General features: G+C 36.4%; 1 protein-coding gene across 2 annotated transcripts in view; it reads right to left on the bottom strand.

Annotated features, from left to right (window-relative positions):
- Madm (MLF1-adaptor molecule) overlaps positions 1-23,375 on the bottom strand; it is a 57,692-nt gene that overhangs the window by 5,534 nt on the left and 28,783 nt on the right. The window lies entirely within an intron of this gene.

Raw genomic sequence — 23,375 nt, 5'->3', positions numbered from 1 at the left:
ACAATAAGATGCAAGTTATAGAACCATAAACGGATGAAGTAAAAGAAACACCAGAAGAAGAAACAGAAAAGGTCCCTCTAGGACCTTGCAAAGACACGTTGCATTGAAGGCAGCCGGTCGTAAGCTTATGTCAGGTGCCTATGCAGAATGATAACAGGACATGCGGCGCCGACCCCATATAATGTGGGATAAAGGCAAGAAGAAGAAGAAGATAATTAAAGAAACTTGGTCTTAGACTAAGCGTTCGTTACTACATCATCGGCTGCTTTACCAGCGTGTGCTACTTAGTTAGATAAACGTAAGAAAATAGTGTGTGGAAAGCTGTAAAATAGTACAGCTACGGTGTGAAGTAGTGAGCTGTGAAAGACGTTCTTTAAATAAAAATCTTATTGGATTTAGAGTAAGTCGGGCAGGGTAGTTCCATTCGAAGTATACAATAGCTATTATTCGAATGTAACCAAAACAATCGTTTGCATAATTGAACGTATTATTATAATTGTTTGAATTGATAGAGAAACGTTTATAATGCAGAGCCGAGTGCAACGGACGATAAGTGCCGGTTGCAAGGTCCAATAATAATTGTGTTGCATTGTTTGCGTAGTGCATGTTGATATTAAATCGTTAATGTTGTTTGAAATTTTCTTGTAACTAATCATTATATTTTATAGGTGTTCATAGGTATAGGGTTTTTCCATTCTGGCAGGTTAGGTGTGTATTTATTTATTTATTTATTAAGTTGCACCAACAAAGTGATCATCAATACAAAACATTGAACAATTGACAAAAGTTCATGGCAGATGTCACCTCAATTATAGGAGCAACCGACAGTGCATTAACACAAAAAAAAAAAATATACAGCTAAGATTTGATTACATTTCATTCATTGCTTAAGATTAATTTATATTTAATTGGGAGATGATCCGCGACAGATTTTTCCTGTAAGTTGTGAGACAGTTAGAAAAAACATCTATTTCACTTAAAATTAGTTCAGCGCAATCGGACAACTCTTTAATAATATTTTTTAATAAAAAGTGTGTAGTTTATATTAATCTACCATCTATTTCATCATCGTTGGTTTCTTGAAATCCTTCGAAAGAGGGACTTTAAAGACAGAAGGCAAACAGTTATTCTGTGCTGGATGTTTGTTCGGGCGGTGAAATAAAAGGTTCGATCCCACTCCGTGCTTTTTACATTTTGTGCTTTCTTATTTTACTTAAGATAATAGATTAGATACCGAAAATCGTGAGCTTGGTCGATAGCTTTCAGAGTAATTAGGTAGACCAGTTAACAACCGACTTCATAGGGCCGAGCGTATGATTCAGTCGGCAATAAACGGAACAACTACAAGTATATTATTGTTACGATGTTTTGGTTTAAAAGCAACAGGTGCTGTCGAACAATTGCAATTAATGTTTACAAAGCGAATATTATTAAGTGCAATGACTTTCAACGAATGTAATGGAGAAGTGTTAGAGATTAACAATCGAAATAGCAAATGCGGAAAGGAAAATATGATTGCTTCGTTCCCATAAATGAATAAAGGGTTGTTCATTTATTTATTTAAAAAGGTACTGCCACATCACAAAAATTTAACATAGAAAATAACTTAAACTATTTAATTTATGGCCTGTTGCATGTGACAATAATGGCGTACATAACATTGGCAATTCATCGGCTTGAAGATGGAATACAATAATAATAATAATAAAAAGAGATTACCCAATGAAAACATACTCTGAGATTCAAATTTAACAAGTAGAATAGTAATAATTGTTGAAATATTAATTTGTTCCACGACAAATTAACCCGCTTTTTGAACAGCGAAAAAAAAACGTGCAGTAAAAAAACCTTTCATAAACTGTAATATTAGTTTGTGTTGGACTCCTCAAAGCGAATTGTTTTGTATCTAAATGTATGTTCACAGTTAAAATTCAAATATATAATATATTTATAATAATGTTTTGTAGCTTAAATACATACTATTTAAAAGATACTAATCGGTTTACCGCAAACAATGCATTCATCGAATTCTACCGAACTGTATTGTTCTCCTCATTTATTGTCGCTCTTTTAGAAGCTCATAATATTTCTTAAAATTTCACCCGATACCTTTAGAAGACTTTACAAATAATGTATTGTTTATTTGAAACTTATTTGTATTCGATTGTTTTTCTTCCATAAATATGATATTTTGTAAGAAAAACAGTCAATTTGACCAAATTCAATTGTGTTACTAATAAAAATGTTTACTTATACAATAAAGAACACTAAATTTATTGCATTTATACTATCCGATACGTTAAACTAGGGTATAATATACTTCGTTGACTCATGTATTATCGTAAATATATTAGAAACATCGGAAGTTAATAGAGATACACATAGTGGTAAAGATTATTGGCACAAATAGATGGAGCAGAGGTTGAGGTATGAGGGGAGATAATTTGATATTAAAATAATAAGGATAATAGGGGATTAGAGGAAGTTAGAAGCAGTCGATAGAGATCGGGGTTGCGTTTTCGTATTTAATTAGATGATTAAAGTATACGTTGACAATATTTAATGAGTTATGAAGACATTAAGAACTCACAATTGCAAGAATGAAATCAAGGTCATGATAATACGTATAAAGAATGCCCTTATTGTCTAAACCAATATTCCGAGTTTTATGAAAGACGAGAATAATAATAGAAAACGACCATGTCTCATGTCATGAAATCGTCGACCCCTCGCTAATGAACATCAAGACGAGACACGCCAAACCTACGAAATTTACGGCAGCTAATAAAGTAACGAGCGACGGGAAACGGTCAGTCGTCACGAGTCGAACCAGCGCTGCTAGTGGATTCGCAACAGGGCCACTCGGACAATGGAAACTCTAATTGGATTGCCGCATCCTACCCTAATAAATTTCTTAGTTCTGATTTCAACACCATAATATTTTGCCAAGTTTATTAACTTATGTTGCTATTATTATACGAGCCAATGAGTTTGATCTAAATTATTTACATTAATCTTTAAATAATTATAAAAAGTACTACTTATTAGCCTAACAATAACATAACTTAATCCCAGACACAAGGGACCATGCGCAAACTAGAGAAATCATTAAGAAATGTGAAAAACTCGTAAACAACGGCAATTTCACCCGCTTGGTGGAAGATTTTCCTATTGTCATTATCCTGCAAACATTATGCAAGTGTTCAAATATTTACACCATAAATAAAATTTTTATTTGAATTAAAAAACATTATAATCTATACTGAACTTCGATTGCAGGCAAAACATTTTATTGGTACATTATTATAACTATATTCCTGGCATCTTTATGAAGCGGTCATAAAACAAAGCGATAAAACCGCGAAAGACCAGATTGCTTTTCACTATCCTACATGGGAATATACATTTAGAACTTCGAGTCGGTGTAACCACAAGAACCCAGTTTTATACAAAACTCTGAAGTCCGTTTCTAAGTTTAACGCAATCTAGACTGTTAGATACTATCGTTGGAAGACAAACTTACACACAGTGATGTAAGTATGTTTATTTTTTTCCTCGCATCGAGAGCACTCAAGAGATAATACTATTACGACAAGCCAGAATTCTTTGGATCTAAAGTAAGCCATTATACCTAATGGAAACGATAAATACATCGCCTTGTTTGGTACACGTGCTAAACCTGAGATCTATCTAACGCTTAACGATTTCAGTTGAACTCGTAAACGCTGATGTAGTCCGTCGATAGAAACGGAAGAGAAAGGCCGGTTACAGATATAAATGATACGTAACGAGAAACGATCATAAATGATTACGGCAGTAAAACTGACTTCAGTTAATTTACGGATCATTTATGTCGAAGGAATATATAATATGAATAATCTATAACTAATGACATTTTTAGGCAGACTCACGGATTGTAATTAGTTGTAAGTCGTCGTGGCTTCAAGGATAAGACGTCCGGTGCATACGTATGCGCGAAGCGTTGCACCGGTGATCGAATCCCACTAGCGGATATCGATTTTTCTAATGTAATACGTACTTAAGAAATCTTCACGATTGATTTCCACGGTGAAGGAATAACATCGTGTAATAAAATTCAAACCAGCAAAATTATAATTTGCGTAATTACTGGTGGTAGGACCTCTTGTGAATCCACAGAGGTAGGTACCACCACCCCGCCTATTTCTGCCGTGAAGCAGTAATGCGCTTGGTTTGAAGGGTAGGGCAGCCATTGTGACTAAATTGAGACCTTAGAACTCATATCTCAAGGATGTTCATTAAATAAATCGTGCTTTTCAAAAGCTTATTATTTTTCTAAATTGTTTTTATTAGATTGACCTGTAGATTGTCTATGTTTCTGTGTATGTTCAGGAATGCTAATGTGGGCTCATAATCTGTACAGTTATTGTTGGTTCTACAAGCGATGGTTTTGAATGCGCGAGTCTCACATGAAATATACATTTGCTAAAACAAGAAGTATTTAGCTTAGCAAACGAATATTCCTTCTGTCTCGGCTCCGAGAGGTTACTTCACGATGTGTACAGCGATAGTCGCAGAGATCCGCGGCCGGGTTTCGCTAGCCGCTAATAAACTAAATCAAACACACAAGGCGATCATAAAAGTGTTAACATCAGACGTGTAAACAAAGCCCGCGAAGACACATGAGATGTGAGGTAGACACAACGAATGACGGAACGACGATAAATTTAGCACTTATGCAAGCGTGAAATCGTAAATTAGCGAATCATGTGAAACAAATCAGTCAATACACCTAAGATGTAAAAAACGAGACGTAGAAACAATAGCTTTATTAGACTTTTTGTTTGATTCGTGTTTCGAGTTGTCGTTTGGTCGCAGAATCGAGAACAGGCACTCCGATAGTTTTAAAATATTCTAGAGATTTAAATGAACAATGTGTTTTGGCGATTTATGGAGAAACTTAACTTATCATTACTATGTACATAATATATGTCTACCTCAAAGCAGTGATACATACCAGTTTGTCGGATGGGACCGTCATTATACAATTTAACTTAAGATCTTCACATCTATGTCTTTGACGGGAATGTCTTTTTTTATTGCTTAGATGGGTGGACGAGCTCACAGTCCACCTGATGTTAAGTGGGTACTGGAGCCCATAGACATCAATAACGTAAATGCGCCACCCACCTTGAGATATAAGTTCTAAGGTCTCAAGTATAGTTGCAACGGCTGCCCCACCTTTCAAACCGAAACGCATTACTGCTTCACGGCAGAATAGGCAGGGTGGTGGTACCTACCCGCGCGGACTCACAAGAGGTCCTACCACCAGAAACTTATACTTTCTTCTCCTAATTAAAACTTCTGTATTCTTATCCTGAGCAGTGACGGTACCGCGGATGCACTCTTCCACTTTGAGATACGAGGTTCCAATCGCTTCTGAATAATTGCAATGTAGTCATAAATACATACCATATGAAATAAAGACGCTCCTTTAGTCACTAATAATAATAATAATAAAAAACTGTTTGCATCTCCGTGTTCTTCGCACTGTCACTTTTATTGTTAAACACACATACATCTGATTTAGCGCTTTAGAATAAACTACACTCGCTTTTTGGAATTATTAGATATCCGAACTTTCCAACTGGAACACGTGAATAGATGTGATCTATAGAAATAGGTATATGACGGCGACAGATACCGTCTCATATTGGTTTGCAACGGTTCCCCTGATACAATGTTAACAACAAAAAACAATTAGATACACGAGTAATCCAAAACCGTTATTTCCCACCCTTGGCTACTTACTTTATTATACCATTCTCATCCTCAAAACCTATTTATTCTATCTAATTCTGAAATTAAAAACAAGTACTTCTATAAACTAATAGAAGACAGCTATAAAATTTTAAGACATACAAAATGTATATTTCAAATAACTCGAACGTTTTCAATGCCATTACGTTTTGCGAGGGCACATTTAAAATTTAATTTTGGCCAAGAGTCTAATCAATCGGGAACGGAATGAAAATTTCGATATGAATTTTGGCAACATTCGTTGTACTCTTAATAATAATTTATTGGATGAAAGCATATATTTTTGTATTTAAGATTAAACCTAATGCGGTCATCAGGGTTATTATAGTGTAGATATTTCTTATACACCATCCCACTGCAAACGCTCGCAATATAATATCATATATCTTTATGATAAAATCTTACCCTACACGCAATCGGTCTATATGGATATAAATTTCATATTTATCATTATACAGGTTGAGTTCATCGTGTATTTAAGTATTTAAATTACGGTCCGAATTAATTGTAAGTTATTTATTTATTTATTTGGGAAACCAACAGTACAAAACAAACATAATATTTTTTTTAATAAAATCAAGCTCGTACAGACCCCGATAACGTAGATAAGCTGATGGTAGTTGATCATGTTGATGAGAGAAGATCACGCGGACGCTCACCTATCTATCCGCTGGTCTGATCTAGTAAAGATGCTCGCTAGCCTCCCAATAACCGAGGCTATAAAGATCGCCGAGACAGGAAGACGTGGGGAAGCGTTGTGCATCGAGTGGTCAACATTTCAAACTAGACACGACCCTCAGCAATGAAGAGAACGACTCAGAAAAAGAAGAAGAATAAAATTTAAATTTGGTTCATTATCGAGAAAAAAAATTCAAAGTGGATACAAAACTGACCTAGTGTTTTTGCACCGATTTTCAGAAATAAGGCATGCATACATGTTATACAGTTACAACACCATATTGGAGGAGGTCACGACATTGAACTCCATGGAGAGATTGATTAGCCCCGCGAGAGGCGCGGAGGCACCGTTCAATGTCAAGCGCGAATCTATTCTCATCTGCGTTCCATCGAGAGCGTTGCGTCAGTAACGGCGTCACTGGTCACGGACGGCCCTCTAAAAATCCGCGATAAGTCCGTGTTGTCCACGTTCGAATTCGATTGTGGATATTCTATTTCAGATTAAATATTAACTAGATCTTATTTTACTGATTCTAGACGTTTGACTGTTATACAGGCATTATCAGTTTATGTTACTTCTCTTCAATAAACAACAGAAGTGTGTATCTTATCCGACAAAAACTTCAATTACATTACTTTATTTTACAAGAGAATATTAAATTATTAAGGTATTTAAACAATTTGTATGTAACATAAAATGAAAGCAAAATTTTATATTAATTGGCAAATGGCCAATGGACATTCTATGGTAGCAGGGCGTATTGTAAGGCCGCAAGGGTTTACCACTGTGGGTCTTACTTATTTTTGTCCCGAAGAAGTCCAGCGTTTCGGTTTGAAAGGTGGAACAGCCGTTATGCAATAGAATTGTGTTTCCAGCCTCATGTCTCAAGGTAGATGGCGACATTCGCGGGCCCCGTTAAACAATTACTTAACAACAGACAGACCGTGAGCTCTTCCACTCATCAACGGAATTAAATTATAATAAAAACTTACCCATACTAACGTTACTATAGATATCACGCTAATAGTTAGAGAGCCACTTATTTCAGAATCAACGGAGTTTTGCTATCCCAATTAATGAAAAACTGTGTACCTTCATGAAGGTATAGTTAAAGGAAGGGTCATGTTAAATTCTGTGTTTAAAGGATCATGCATAGTACGAGTAATAGTCAGTCAGACATCTTGTGTGTCTGCACTGAATATGTAAGTTATTTATTACAAAAAAGGAAATTGCGATGCCCGATTTTAAATTGATCACATATCCTAAAATCTATTTCATACATGGCAACTCAACAGCACACGCCCACCACACATACGGCGATGATTAGAAAACACATTTATTAGTAAATGCGTAAATGTGACGTGCCAAGATCGTCACTCGTACTTACTGCGAACGAACAGTGTTCCAGCGGTACGGTCAGGCGGTTCTTAATTATAGAAACAACGTACGCCTACGTACTTAGTGTACAATGATCAATCGTGTACTTCCGTCTATGACGATCTGGAAGTGACACCAACCGTAAGGTGTTTAATTTCAAATCTATTCTAGTTTTAACGATGATGCTGAACAGTATGGTGGAGTGTATCGGGGAATAGTTCCAAAAGTCATCAGTGTAGAAAATTTAAAAGCTATATTACACGAGACGGTCTTTGGTAGCAAATGTGTAGTAGTTAGTCGCCCTGACTACTACACTCCAAAGATCAGGCTAGATTCTCGGTCGGCGTCGGTACCTTTGTGAAAGTATGGCAGTTTTGGATGTAGTCGTTCTTCGATTTATTTATAATATCCATAGCAAAAGGGAAAGTCCTAGCACGTGAACATTCAATGTTTAAAATAGTAATAACGGTCATAATAAAGTGTCCTTTGGAAAATTCCGGAAAGCGAATTTGCTGGTTCATCTGTTCGGATGAGGTGTCGTCGACCCTGGTTCCTGGCGCACTGTTCACGTCCTGGCACTCAGCCAAGCGCCGGACGACGGCGATACATCCAGAACCAAGCGATTCTTGCACCTTTTTAGATTTACCCGCGACAGTGCACCCAATTTTAGATGCACTTTGAGCATAAAATTGCGAGCCTAGAATTTCTGAAGTGTATAATAACTCAGATTGTCGTTTGGGATATTAGCGAAAACAACGGAACATCCCTTTGAGTTGGGAATGCAATACAGTAACGATTTTATAACATTACTGCAGAATTTTACGTGTCCTCCGGCGACACAATTTCAACACGAATTTACACTTTCACATTAATAATACACTTTTTTATAATATAACTTTAAGAAGCTCTTATTTGTTTGACCTATAAATATTAGGTCTTTACTTATGAAATTGCCATTTGGTATTGTCATTTGCCAGAAAGATAGTTTTTTTTAATTATAAATATGTTGTATTTCTATCAATCAAAATATGTAGCCATGGTATCGATACAAATTGCCAGCCTTAGCCCATGTAGCTCTAGGCCGTCTATTGTGCGTATGAAATCTATCGTTATCGTGTAGAAGCAGCCGGAACGAGCGATTAACGAAGGCTGGCCGGAGATTCGCGAGCTTCTCCATCATTGTATCCAGTTCCTCACAGTACAAAACCGCAGTAAAGCTAATGCCATTTGATAATTTGGTCGTGGCCTAAAGGATTAGACGTCCGGTGTGTTCGTTTCAAGCGATGCATCGGTGGTCGAATCCCGCTGGCAAGTACCAATTTGTCTAATGAAATACGTACTTTACAAATATTTGCGATTTACTTCCACGGTGAAAGAATAACATCGTGTAATAAAAATCAAACCACAAAATTATAATTTGCGTAATTACTGGTGGTAGGACTTCTTGTGAGTCCGCACGGGCAGGTACCACCACCCTGCCCATTTCTGTCGTGAAGCATTAATGCGTTTCGGTTTGAAGGGCGGGGCAGCCGTTGTACTGTAAAAAACTGAGACCTTAGAACTCATATCTCAAGGTAGGTGGCGGAATTTAAGTTGTAGATGTCTATGTGCTCTTGACACCAGGTGAGCCGTCAGCTAGTCCATCCACCTAACCAATAAAAAAAACGAAGCTGTCAGTTAAGCAACGTAAATCGTTTTTTTTTCCGACAGGGGACCGGATCTCGTTTGAGGTTCGCGTTCCGCGCCTCAAACAAATATCGGTATAGCCAAGATAAGTGAATGATTAATTTAGTTTTAAATCGGCTTAATATATATTATAGCGCTTTTTTTAATTAGTTAAATTTATATATTGTTAAGTCAAAACGTTAATTCCCATTAAACACTCAGTTATCTTGAGACTCTGCACGCAGTTTTTCTGGTTTTTTGTATATATATTATGGCGTCTTGTTAAAAATGTCGTTGATAATGACATTGGCGATCTAATCAAACAACAAACAAAAACCTGGTTGAATATTTTCGCACGTACAACTTATCTATACGTCATCATATTTTAGATACGAGAAAACTGCCAATGACGTACCTGTTATTATTAGTGATATGAAGATAAGAAACGACATCATGATTAATTTATGGCTAACGTCTTATAATTTACAAACAGAAGCTATTTATTATATGTAGTATACTAATCATCGAATCCGAAAATGAAAATAAACAATACGAAACTGACCGTGAACATTTTATTACACACTATTCAGAAGAAATTAGATTAAAGCCATAGATGGCAGGTTGTAAAATTGAAACATATAGCTGATATCTACCCGGCACCCAACTAGGGCGGTGGTAAAAAGTATGAGTAACATACGACCACGTCATAATACTATTAGATACGTTAAGATGACAAATCAGGTTTTCACTAATCTATACTATGGAAAAACATCACACCACATTCCAATGTTGATTATTTTATCTACATCATTAATTAGCATAGTCATCATAATTACAGATAACAGAGTTTAGGATATACAATGGAAAGATATAACTTGACTGAGGTACAATTAGGCCTGCAATAGAAACAACTGGACATTTTTAAGTATAACAGATTCAATGGCTTAATATTGTTTGACGTTGTTGATGTGGTTTTTCATTCTTCAATAGGAAAATCGATTCGTTTTCCTTCTAAAACTAATTGGTTTTTCAACATTTATTATAATTGCTATAAATATTTCTATAGAAATCCAAATATGAGTTCCGCCACCGCCCCTTAGACTTGAAAGTCGAAGTGTGAATTATTAAAACGGCTGTCAAATAGATTTATTTTGAATTCAATAAGATTTCTTAAATATATAAAAAATCAAATTAATGATTGTTGTTCTGAATTTATCCTTCCGTGTCGGAGATCTTGATTACTTCGTCGTTGAACTTCTTACTGGTGGTATGACTTTTTGGGTCCGCACGGGTAGGTAACACCGCCCTGCCTATTTCTGCCGTGAAGCAGTAACGCGTTTCGGTTTGAAGGGTGGGGCAGCCGTTGTAACTATACTGAGATCTTAGAACTTATATCTCAAGGTGGGTGGCGCATTTACGTTGTAGATGTCGATGGGCTTCAGTAACCACTTAACATAAGTGGGCTGTGAACAATGAAAAAAAAAACATACGCAAGAGTTCCTACATCCACAATGTCAGGGGCTCAGGCAAGTCGCTGCATACCGCCCATAATTATTAAGCATCGTTTCAAGACGCGCATGTCATAGCACAGGAATACCGTGAAGCTTGTGATGTATATTAACAACAAACATCGCTTTTTACTGATGCCGATATTCCCATTCGTTTATAAGTTAAAAAAAAATACTAGCCATTTTATTCCGAAATATTTCTTTCACCTCGTCATATTTCGCCGACGCAGGTCAAGGCGTTGCGAGCCAAGTGTGTCGAACGCCAGATGGACGGTGACGTCACTCGACACAAGTTAGGTAATCTTGTACTAGAATAAATTTGCGATTTTTTTTCGCTTATTTCTACAATTTTAGTTTAATACTGTCAGTTTTTAACATAAAATATTTCTAGCAGGGTCATTCATACACATGTTATAATACCACGCGTGTGTGTATGTACACATTCTTACTCGTGCGTATTGTTAACAGGCTGCAAGTCATCGCTACTTTTGCGAACACATTTCACTTGAGTTACGTGATACAGGTAAGTAATTTTACTTAATAGGAACTCTAGTGAGTCCGCGCGGGTACCGCCGCTCTGTCCATTTCATCCGTGAAGCAGTAATGCGTTTCGGTTTGAAGGGCGGAGCAGCCGTTGTGGCTAAACTTGAGACCTTAGAACTTATATTTCAAGGCGGGTGGCGCATTTACGTTATAGATGTATATAGGCTCCAGTAACCACTAAAAAAAGTACTACACAGAATACCGTTCGGTAGAGATCCTCCGAAGCTTCCGATGGCTTTATGTTCAAGTTCTAAAACAAAAAAACCCATCGAGTTGCTATTAAAATACAAACATGCAAGACTCGAGTGGCGCCGCTCTCGCATAGTCACAGTCTAGTGCCTCGACTGATGTACGACAGAAAGATACATCAAATGATGTGTGTCATACAGAATAGATACTTGCTGGCCTCTGTCAAATCTCAGTAGTTTCAATATTTTTTTTACTTTAATTCCTCTCAATACTTTTCATTCTTTGCAAATAAGTTTAAAACTTCTCACACAGCAACCTCTTAATTATGCAGATACACTACTGCATTACATATAAGGTTTGGATTCTGGAATTGATAGCTGATAGCAGTTTTTCGAAATAAAACTGCACTGCCATCCTACTATACCTGCTTATGTTTCCTGAAAATATTTCTTAGAAGTCAATGAGCTTATAATCAATGAATGACACAGTATCATCTTCCAATAACATTTATATTTACGTGACAAATACGGCGGAATGAACTCATTTCTTGGATGAGAGCTTTACTCATCGGGTGAGAGCAAATAAAACGATGAGTTAGAAGTGTGTGTGTGATCGGAGATCTGAATCACTTTAAGAGTATTATTTTTATTGGTTTACTCGGGCACCGGCGGTAGTAGACGTCATTAACATTGTCAATAAGCTGATAACTTGGTCAACATTTGTACTAGTAAGTACTCATTAATGTAAGCTGTTATTTAATGAGTATGAGTTATTAGTAATGGTCGTAGTTGCACCATGTTTTGTTCTTTGCATTCACAACTAAAGAAAACAATCGAAAAGATGCAAAGCATAATACAAGTATTTATGGGTTACATTGTCTAAATCATAAATAACTAGCCTAATCTGGAATTGCAAAGATTTTATTAGGATTGAATTTGATCTGATTACTATATGGCTCTACCCAGAAAAGGCTTCATAATGCAGGGGGACCTGACATTATATGTCTGTGTCTGTCATACCCTCTAACCTACCACTAATACGTTCGCAAATATCTTAGTATTCAACGTTTTTCGAAGGATATCTAGGATGTTAATGTAATGAGAGAATTTTAGGATTTCTAGCTGCTATAGTTAAACGCAGGAGAGCCCTCGCGATCAAAAATGTTAATACGTCATAGATTGCGTAATATTACGAATGCGATCATAAATGATATGTTCCTAACGCGCTACATGCTTCCTATGTACGCGACCTCCAGAAAAATCCCTTAAGATCGGAAAACACAGTGAGAGGCGTACAGGACAATGGCGTCGCTTTGAGCCTCGGGCGTGTTGTCAAGGAGGCAGGGATCTGTTTATACTCCGGTTATTATGAGCTGGCTGTTAACGTGCGTGGGCGATGATTTGTTGCCAGGCAAAATTAAATATAATCCCGGTTGCTTAGAAAATCCAGTAACTTCACAGGCCAAAAGATATAACATTATCGTAGATCTAAGCCAAAAGGTGTATCATTATAATAGCTCTAAAGTATTCGAATCGGAAGAATTTATTTTCCAATTCCTTTCAATGAAGTAGATCACACGTGGAAGTTATTCTGTTCGATAGTTCAGCTTATGTCACTCGTACCTTCAAAATCTCAAAAATATCGGGTAAACAATACACAATTTAGGAATGATGGTGACAGAAACATCGCTAAGTACGAACTAACCATCAGGTGGGCTGTATGCTCGTCTGCCGACATGGACAAAAACAAAAAACCAAAAAAAAGGGAACCCGCGTGATGCGTGCGGGTTTCTTCACTCATATCAGTCATAGCTTAATTTAGCAGAGCGCGTGTATACCTCACTAGTGATAGAGCACGTCTTTTAATTAGCTTTCGTTGACGAATCATAAACGTACACTAACAAGTTACGGATAGTAAGCATTCCATGTGCATATGCTCAACAGAATACTTCACGTGATTTCACTTCTGAAGAGTATAACCAACGTGACGTGTCGAGATTCGAACTTGAGATCAATTGAAATATCCGCAGTCGTTAGTACTATTGTTTTTGTGTATAGGCGTTCGTGTATATAAACACACATGCATGTCTTTAGACCTCAGTTCAAGCTCTAGATCAGGTTTGCCATAAGCTCTAGCATATATTTCCGGCCTACTCCAATAAAGTTCTGTCTCAAGGAACCGTATACATATTTTGGTTCTGCGTCAGGCTTGTGCTGTTCAGATAGCGTGCCGGTTCAAGGTCGCTAAGTTGCCAATATTTCGTGTCGTTTAATACATTATACTGTGCTTTCGGTGGATTTGAATAATAAATCAATTGTGAATGTTGAATGCTCTGAAACTGCGCAGTATTGCTTCTTCTAGTTATGTTGTTGGAAACATCAAGAATAGGACGTTTTATAGATGATTTTATTAGCCTGACCTGTATCATCATTCATATTCACTTTGGACACATATAAAGCATTGATAACAATATAATTATTTTATTTTATTAACAATATTTTGGGTCACTAGGATAAACAAAGTGATTTAATTCGGTGTGTTATTAGAACATATTTTTTAAAGGTTTTAAATGCTATACCTACATTAAAAACATAATTCGTAATTAGGGGCGTATTAGAAGTTTTATTGAAAATTGAGTTTGGCTATGCTCCTGGCATTGCAATAGGTAGAAAAAAAATCTTTATGTCCCAAACAAACAACACCTTATTTGCTAAATTAGCGTGGAAGAAAAATTAGGATCTTCACGTGCGAGAGTAGTTAATTAAGATATGCGCTTAACAACATAAGAGTACCGCTGAAATTATAACACTCTTTTGAATTTAACGTGGTCGGACTTACATATTATGTACATTTTCCGGCTACATAACTACAAGATATCATCTACATTCTCGTAACAATAAAAATCTAAGATAACGGTATCATCAACAGGACAAATGATTAGAACAATCTTCACATCAAATCGTAATGTATGGAATAATAAAAATTACATAACCCAAGGTTCTGTTTTGAAACAAAAATTAAGAAAACTCAACAGAAAAAAAAGAAATATTTAGAAAAGTGTATCAGAAAATTCATTCAAATCCGCTAAGCCATTTTTGCGTGTTTAACCAACATATAAACATATTATTTATAAATGCACATACAAATTTTCGCATTTATAATATTTGTTTAGCTTAAAGTTACAAGGATTTTTCATTAACATCTTGTGTACTAGATTATTAATCAGTAACCTATTTGCCTCCCATAGTAACTTTTACTATTTCTATCATCAGAAGTACTGGTAAGCAAGTATATATCCACTATCTAGTTTACGAATAACAGAAGGCATATTCGATTCGATAATGAGTTCCGAGTATGTCAAAACAAATGCACTGGAGTGAGAAGTGAGGTTTGTTTAGATCCGGCTCGATTTTGGCACCACATTCATCGATATTGATACTTAGGTCAAATCCAAGAAATATAATAAATAGTATTACCTAACAATAGAAGTCATAATTTTTTTTCTTAAATGCCACGAGTTCTATGTTTCAGTTTTTCAGAACAACGGCTGCCCCACCCTTCAAACCGAAACGTATTACTGTTTCACGGAAGAAATAGGAAAGGTGGGGATATATACCAGTGCGAGTTCACAGGTCGCCTTGCCACCAGTATCTTTGATAAAAATGGAAATCACTTGGTTTTCCATCATCATCAAGCATACAACGAAGATATTTTGCATCGAATAAAGAAATCTAAATATTAAAATAGAGTCTATAACATTGAGAGTTTTCTTAAAATTGAAACTTTTAAACATGATAAGCTGTGGCATGATTAGGACCACTCGATATTTCTAACCTAAAATTTAAAACCGCCGCAGAGTTTTGCAAAAAACCAAACATTACCCTGTAACACATATTGTAATGAAGCGCTTTGTTTTATTACACTTTAAATAATTAATTGAGAAAGATTTAATGTTAGGGAAAATGAGAGAGGTTACGGTTCGAGTTACGGCGGGACGGCGGTTAACGCAAAATTTTAATTTTATTTACCATTTTTGGGTTCCTTAGCCAAATGGGAGAAACGAAATCATTACAGTTTTAATCCAGTCCATGTGTAAGTATATGTATCACATTTGTCTTACTCGAAGGCAATATTTATATGAAATGTGGAAATGTTTATTTTCTAAAAGTATTTAGAAATTACAGATAGTTGTAAAAATTGTTTTGTTTCTTTAAGTTTACGTGACACGCTTTACTGTCTTTAAGTCACAAGGACAAATTATTTGCTGTTTTAGAATTTTCAATAGGGTTTCAATTAAATTATTTTTATTTTATGTTATTTTATGTGCGTAAACGGACACACACTAGTTGTCGACACTTGTAGTCGTAGTGTATTCAAAAACTCTCACATAAACACAATACCGACCATCTTCACCAAAATAAGGTAATTTATTAACTAAAGTATACATATTATAAAAAATATATAGCATAAAATATAGATTCTTAAAGATCAATTACGAAGTTATACTCGTACAATAAGATTAAACATATGAATTAGATACCCCTTTTAAGTTTTACATAATTATTTTTGCCGTTACAGTCGTTCTCATCTCCGGGGCTGACCTTTCGTCGTGGTGGAAATTCGTCAGCAGGTAGTTTTAGTATTCAAATGAAGTACGCCAAGTTGAAATATGAAATTGTTCAAACTTTAATAATGTAGAAGTCTGTCGGGGCATGGTCTGGTGAGTATAGTGGATGACAAAAAACTCCAAAACCTAATTTTTTTCTTATCTTGTCAATTTGACGCAAAAGGACCAATATTATTTTGATGCTAACATTGAAAGCTGCTGCTAATTCAGCGGTAAGTGCATTATCGTCAGCATACAATATCGCCTTTAATTAAACGAATTCGTTGTTTTTTTTTTTTTTTTTGCTTGGATGGGTGGACGAGCTCCCAGCCCACCTGTTGTTAAGTGGTTACTGGAGCCCATAGACATCTACAACGTAAATGCGCCACCCACCTTGAGATATAAGTTGTAAGGTCTCAGTATAGTTACAACGGCTGCCCCACCCTTCAAACCGAAACGCATTACTGCTTCACGGCAGAAATAGGCAGGGCGGTGGTACCTACCCGTGCGGACTCACAAGAGGTCCTACCACCAGTAATAATTGTTTTGACTTTAGTACATATTTCGAACACGAGGTTTATTTTTTAGATCTAAATTTTCATGTCGGAAGCTCTGTAACCAATAAGGAGTCATGGGTTTGTAGTATTCCCTCCTTGCTGTCATTAATGTTGCGAGCCGTTTATGCGGCATCGCTACTACAACAAAACTCGTATCCCATATTTACTTGTAATTTTAACTTGTCCATATAGATGAAAAGATACAAATGTGGTGAAAACAAAACTCCAATCATTAATTAAATAATTAAATTTGAAAATAAATTTTCACATTTTTAAAATAGATTTAATTTTTATTTTATCTTATTGCCAGTTTTGCATGAATTATATTTGAAATGACCAATATGGTAAAGGCACACTTCGTAGATACCTATTATTTATTACATTTATAATTAAATCGCTATCGCTTATCGCTGTGATTGGCACCCGATCTCACCGCGGCGCCGTCATGCGCGTCAGCACTGTCTCCGATAGCACGAATAGATAACGGTAATTATTGAATGTGCTAATTGATTGGTTCATTACCGAAAGGCGTACTAATTTACGTAATATACACATTATATAGTATCACGATCCAAAAGAAATAGCAGTATATTCATTGTCACCAACTGACGTTTTTAAACTTTGGGTTTATTACGGAGCAATATTTGTTTTTTTTTTTATTTGGAATATTGTTTCTTTTATTTATTCTATAATGCATGGATGGATGAACGAGTTCATGATCTACATGATATTAAGTGGGTACTGGGGCATATTACAACGTAAATACCACCATCCGCTTTGAGAAATGTGATCGAAGTCCCAATTGTATAGTGTAATGGCTGTTCCACCTTTCAAACCGGAACGCATTCCTTCTTCGCCGCAAAAATAGGCAGGATGGTGGTACTTACACGGGCGGGCTTACAATACGCCCTATGATCAGTAAAAGGCAGTTGACGATCATAGTACTCCAGTCCGCTGAATTCGTGTTTCATGGGGAATACTTTGAGACTGTGAGATGGTTCTGTCATCTCCTTTTTATTACTGCACCACCGGCGCCGCATCATAATGCGCTTTTGTAGATTTTCTCCTCCCCGTCTATTCTTCAGTCGAGTTTTAGAAGAATTCATTTCGGTAGGAAAGATTTGGATCGTTCCTCGTATTGTTATCACCTAATTTCATGCGACTTCATGTTGGTATGTTTTTATTTCCAAGGAAAATACTTTCTGCGATCTTAACTCAATTTTAAACCTATAAGTTTAGCTTCTACATTACTCCAATACCTAGTCATTAAAAAAACTTTTCATTTTAAGTACCCTTATTCTCATTGTATAAGGTTGAAAATATCGTATATGTACGTAAAACTTAAATTCAATATCTAAATCTCCAGAAACAATCACACAATTTAATCTTATGCCTTATGTCCAGAATCACAATGACTAATTTATATTAAACGTAACGCTTCGATGATTTTACACAGGGAAGTTTACGTTGGCGCGCAAGGATACGATCGTGTCAGATAATTTCCAGAATAGAATACGTAACGCTGTACAAAAGCCAGGTATTTTAGTGGTGTTGCAGTACATGGAAGGTAATAACGATTAGATTCAAGATTTGATCTTAAAAACTGAATCTTAGAAGCTCTAGCTATTCCTGGCGCAGAGCAATCATGCGTTCCGGTTTGAATGGTGGGTCAGTTATTATTCCAATGGAATGCCAGTCGTTGTATCTGTGAGCTAATGAGTCTCTCTAGCTTGGTCCGGTTACTGGTGATGTAGGGCAATTTCAGACCACACGGGTAATACTACCACCTGGCCAGTTTTTCTACAACAAAGTGCTTGTAAATTTAAAATTATGACCTTTCTCTTCGATGAGTTTTACTCAAAACATTGTACTTAAGATTTGTTTTCAAAGTACAACAAATCTTATTTATCTTTCAGAAATTAGTGATATTTACATTATAGTGGTTTTTAATAGATATGAAATTCTAGGAATTAAACTTATGCAAATCCCCAAGCACGCAAATGATCCCGTATATATTTACCTGCGATTGCGCACAGCCCGCAATAACTGATGAAGGCTCGTATTATACTGTGCATTAATGGTAATATATTTACATTTTCGTTATAATATAGTGACATTATGGCAACAATATTATAATGGCGACAGGTCTCTGCAACAGCATGCGATCGTAGAATGCCCCTTCAGCTCAAGGGTAAAATTTACAAAACGATCATTAGACCTGTCGTGCTGTATGGATCTGAGTGTTGGGCTACGAAAGTTAAGCATGAAAGAGGAGTGCATGCGGCAGAGATGCGAATGTTGAGATGGATGTGTGGAGTGACAAGAATGGATAAGATAAAGAATGAGTATATCAGAGGAAGTGTGAAAGTGGCCCCGGTAAACAACAAATTAAGGAGCAGACGGTTAGCGTGGTATGGACATGTGATGCGTAGAGAGAAGATGCATGTGACTAGGAGATGTATGGAAATGGTAGTGCAAGGTAGAGGGGGAAGAGGTCGACCGAAGAAGACATGGATGGAGTGTGTGAATGACGATATGAGAGAGAGAGGAGTGAGTGTTGAGATGACGGCTGATAGAAGAGAATGGAAGAGAAAAATTAGCTGTGCCGACCCCACATAGTGGGATAAGGTGGAGAAAAAGAAGAAGAAGATAGTGACATTATGGATCACGAGTATAAATGTTCCCAAAATTTTACCATCTATATCGATATTAGGACCTTAAGCGGAGAATAGAAAAATAACGTTTGGAGTAAGTTCGGGTTGCCATCGATCGAACGGACCATCTTAGGGGCGTTTCGGAGTCCAGAGACACAGCCGCTCACCATCTTAAAACATGAGGTCTCAGTAAGCAATAGGTAATTGTTTCAATTATCAATTAAAACTCTGCTGTCATCATTAATGCTATACACGCTTAATACCTCAACCTTGAATGAATCAACCTCAAAAAACCGCAATCAAACCATTAAAGACGCAATTAAGAAAAAACATTTATGAAACTAGCAACACGAACATTTTTATGTAACATCAGGTAACCTAACGGAGGTCAACGACAGTGGTATTGTACTGCTAATAGGGTTGCTAGTCGAGCAATATTAGTTATGGGCATCTAGAGACACACCCTACGATCGGAATATTGAGAGGAGCTTTTCTCTCTTTAAACAAATGTAAATTTTGGTTGTTATACATACATATATCTTCCAATGGTGCTTTTCTTCGGTCGTTACTTGGAAGTTTATAATATTGTTGATTTTACCTTAGTTTGGATATTTGGTAATTTAGCTGCATTAGTTCTTACCTGAAAAAAATATTAAGGTTATATTAAAATACAATTCCAGGTAACAAAACTGAAACAAACTGAAACCAACTTATTTTTTCTCCCAGAGGTCAGACACAGCCAAGTTGACTTTGACAATGCTGATATTCTATGAGTGACGGTAAACATTTATCATCAGATTTACTTACGAAGGCAATGGGCAATTGTTAAAAAGTTAATACGGTTTACGGTAGAACACCGTTTTGAACAGTATTCGGGAAATTTGGATCAGACGATTATTACTAGCTTGGCAGATTCACCATCAGGTCAGTTTGGCTATAATATATTATTGCATTTGTGGCGCGGTATGCAGCTGTAGTTCCAAATTGATATATTACGAGTAATTACTTAATATACACACTTGCGCGATTGTACATTTATCACTACATAGTATAAAACAAAGTCGCTTTCTCTGTCCCTATGTATGCTTAAATCTTTAAAACTACGCAACGGATTTTGATGCAGTTTTTTTAACAGATAGAGTGATTGAAGAGGAAGGTTTATATGTATAATAACATCCATTAAATAGTGGAGAAATCAATAATAAATTATAGTTTCCGAAGCGAAGCGAGGGCGGGTCGCTAGTGTCAAATAAAATCAACTAAGTAATCTCATGGGATCTGTTTGCGTATCTCTTGAAATCAGAAACAGAAGGTCGAATCTGATTATTATTCGAAAAAAAAAAAAAAACGTTTGTAAGTATTCGTTTTTAGTTTTATTGTGTCCTTCTTGGTGTCTCGACACGACCAATAGATACAATATCGTTGTAGGATAACTTTAAAAAAAATCTTATCCAAACAGTGGTGCTTTAGTTTATCTTGTTGTTAGTTATCTTGTATATGAAGTTGAATTCATAGATATTCTTATATCTTATGTCACTAACGTTGAGTCAATTATAAAGTGTAAGTACGTAACGGAGTAGATAGTCAATACATACAATAACATAGTGGGTAATATTTTTACTATTGTTTCTCAACAGCGCGAAGCGGTACTTCACGCCTGGACAAAGACTTTTGCTTTACAAAATCAAAATCTTTGGTCAGCCCATAATTTGGGCCTCGAAGGCCAAGTGCCTAGGCGTCACCTTCGACAGAAGGACGACATTCGGTCTTCACATTAAGACAGTATGCGACCGAGCCGCATTCTTACTCGGTCGACTCTACCCCATGATTTGCAAGCGAAGTAAATTGTCCCTTCGTAATAAGGGGAAACTCTACAAAATTTGCATACATTCCGTCATGACCTATATAAGTGTAGTGATCACTCACAGGGCCCGCATGCACATAAACTCTGTCCAGGTCAACCAATCCCGTTTTTGCAGGATAGCCGTCGGAGTACCGAAGTACGTGAGGAATGTCGACCTTCACGAAAATCTAAATTTAGATCCGATACGTATGTAACTTCAGGTAGGGTCAGAAGGCTATTTTGACAAAGCGGCGCGACACGATAACCTTTTATCGTGGCCGCTAATTACATATACGACCCACGCGACGGGGCGAAGATCGGCAGAGCATTTCATATATATAACTGGAAACTACCCCAAGACCAATTTAGATTATTATATTAATCGCTAACTGCATTAACAAAACGGTTTCAATTAATAAAAATAAAATAAAACGATGTTTTCCGTGTAATCATTAGCTATCATTCATCATAATCATAACATTTATAGGTAATATATAAAATACTTTTTTACTTACTTTACTTAGGATTTTTTTATGTATGTATGTGACCTGTAACGACATTAATTATGAACACTTACGCCCACCAAAATTTTCCTCGCTCGTTATTAAGGTGTCTGAGCCCCGTCAGGACAGAACCAGAAGGGACTGACGCGTTACCGTTTCTAAATCCTAAGTTTCTTTTCAACTTATTACCGTTTTAAAATCTCACTGATAGCTTTTCATTTCAAAGCAGCTGAGATATCAGCATTTTGCTTTCAAGTGAGCGCAATTTAGGCTGGCAGGTTAGGTATCTTCAGTAGCTGACGCCAGGTCAATTGGAAAATGTACTGGACCTTCAAAGAAAAGGGTCTATTAGGCGGCCTAATCACAATTTATTATCTACTCCAAATAAGTTTTGAAAGAAGTGGGGAATCGATATTTATTCACTTGATATAAATTGTAGGTCACGAAACTATTTGTTCTGATACAGTCTATTGTACTAAGTAGCTCGGTGCGCTTCATCGAACACCTGTAGGAGGATAATCCGGGGACAAGTTCCGAATTTAGGAGGATTAAACATCGATCGAATACTTTTAAGGCAGCGTTGTACGTATTACGAGAGAAATATTATACTATTAGTACTGTGTTATGGTTCATCGGTGTGATTCAGAAAATGTAACTTTCCACTAAGCTTAAACTTCACTAGTTCTGTCCAGTATTCTATATTGTATTATATTTGTACATACATATTATATGTATGTGTCGGAGACGGTCATTAGTTTGGTAGCTAAACTAAACGCAGCACGATTCCCGAGAGATGGCAGCACGATTGCGGTATCGTTTGAGCTCGGCTAACTTCGTGCTACGACAGAGCCTGATGCCGATGGAGGCGCCACAGTTGCCAATGGGGGGGATTCCCTGCAAATTCGGGGGGTTGTTCGACCTTGGGGGGAAATTCGGGGGGAAAAGTAGCTGGGAGAAATTTCGGAGGTTTTTTGAGTATCAATAATTTATCCACAAACACAATTCGCATATACTATTAGAATAATTATAGTCTACTATACTATTCACAAGTCAATATTATAAAGGACAAATTATGCAACTAAATGGCAATAGAAACTGCCGAAGCGGTTCTCAGGATTCGATTTTCACTGCCAAATAGATGCATAAATTTTGATCCCACATCGGACATGTTAAATATTTTTAACTTCGAAAACGTGTATTATGCTTTAAATAATAATAACGAAAGTGAATATGATTGTAATAATTGTTTAGAGATGGTTGAAGTTATAGGGACAGCTTGATTAAAAAATAAAAGAATCCTTTTGGTTTTTTATTTCTTTTTTAAAATAAGTAAAAACTGTTTTGGGGTTTTTTTCTTCAAAAAGTCTATTTTCGGGGGGTTTTCGACAAATTTTCGGGGGGTTTTCGAAAAAAGTTGGGGGCAAATTCACACGGTCATCTGGCAACACTGGG

The sequence above is a fragment of the Bombyx mandarina genome, chromosome 10 (genome assembly GCF_030267445.1).
Source record: "Bombyx mandarina strain Sakado chromosome 10, ASM3026744v2".
Classification (NCBI taxonomy): Eukaryota; Metazoa; Arthropoda; class Insecta; order Lepidoptera; family Bombycidae; genus Bombyx; species Bombyx mandarina.
This window is presented reverse-complemented; position numbering and strand designations above follow the sequence as displayed.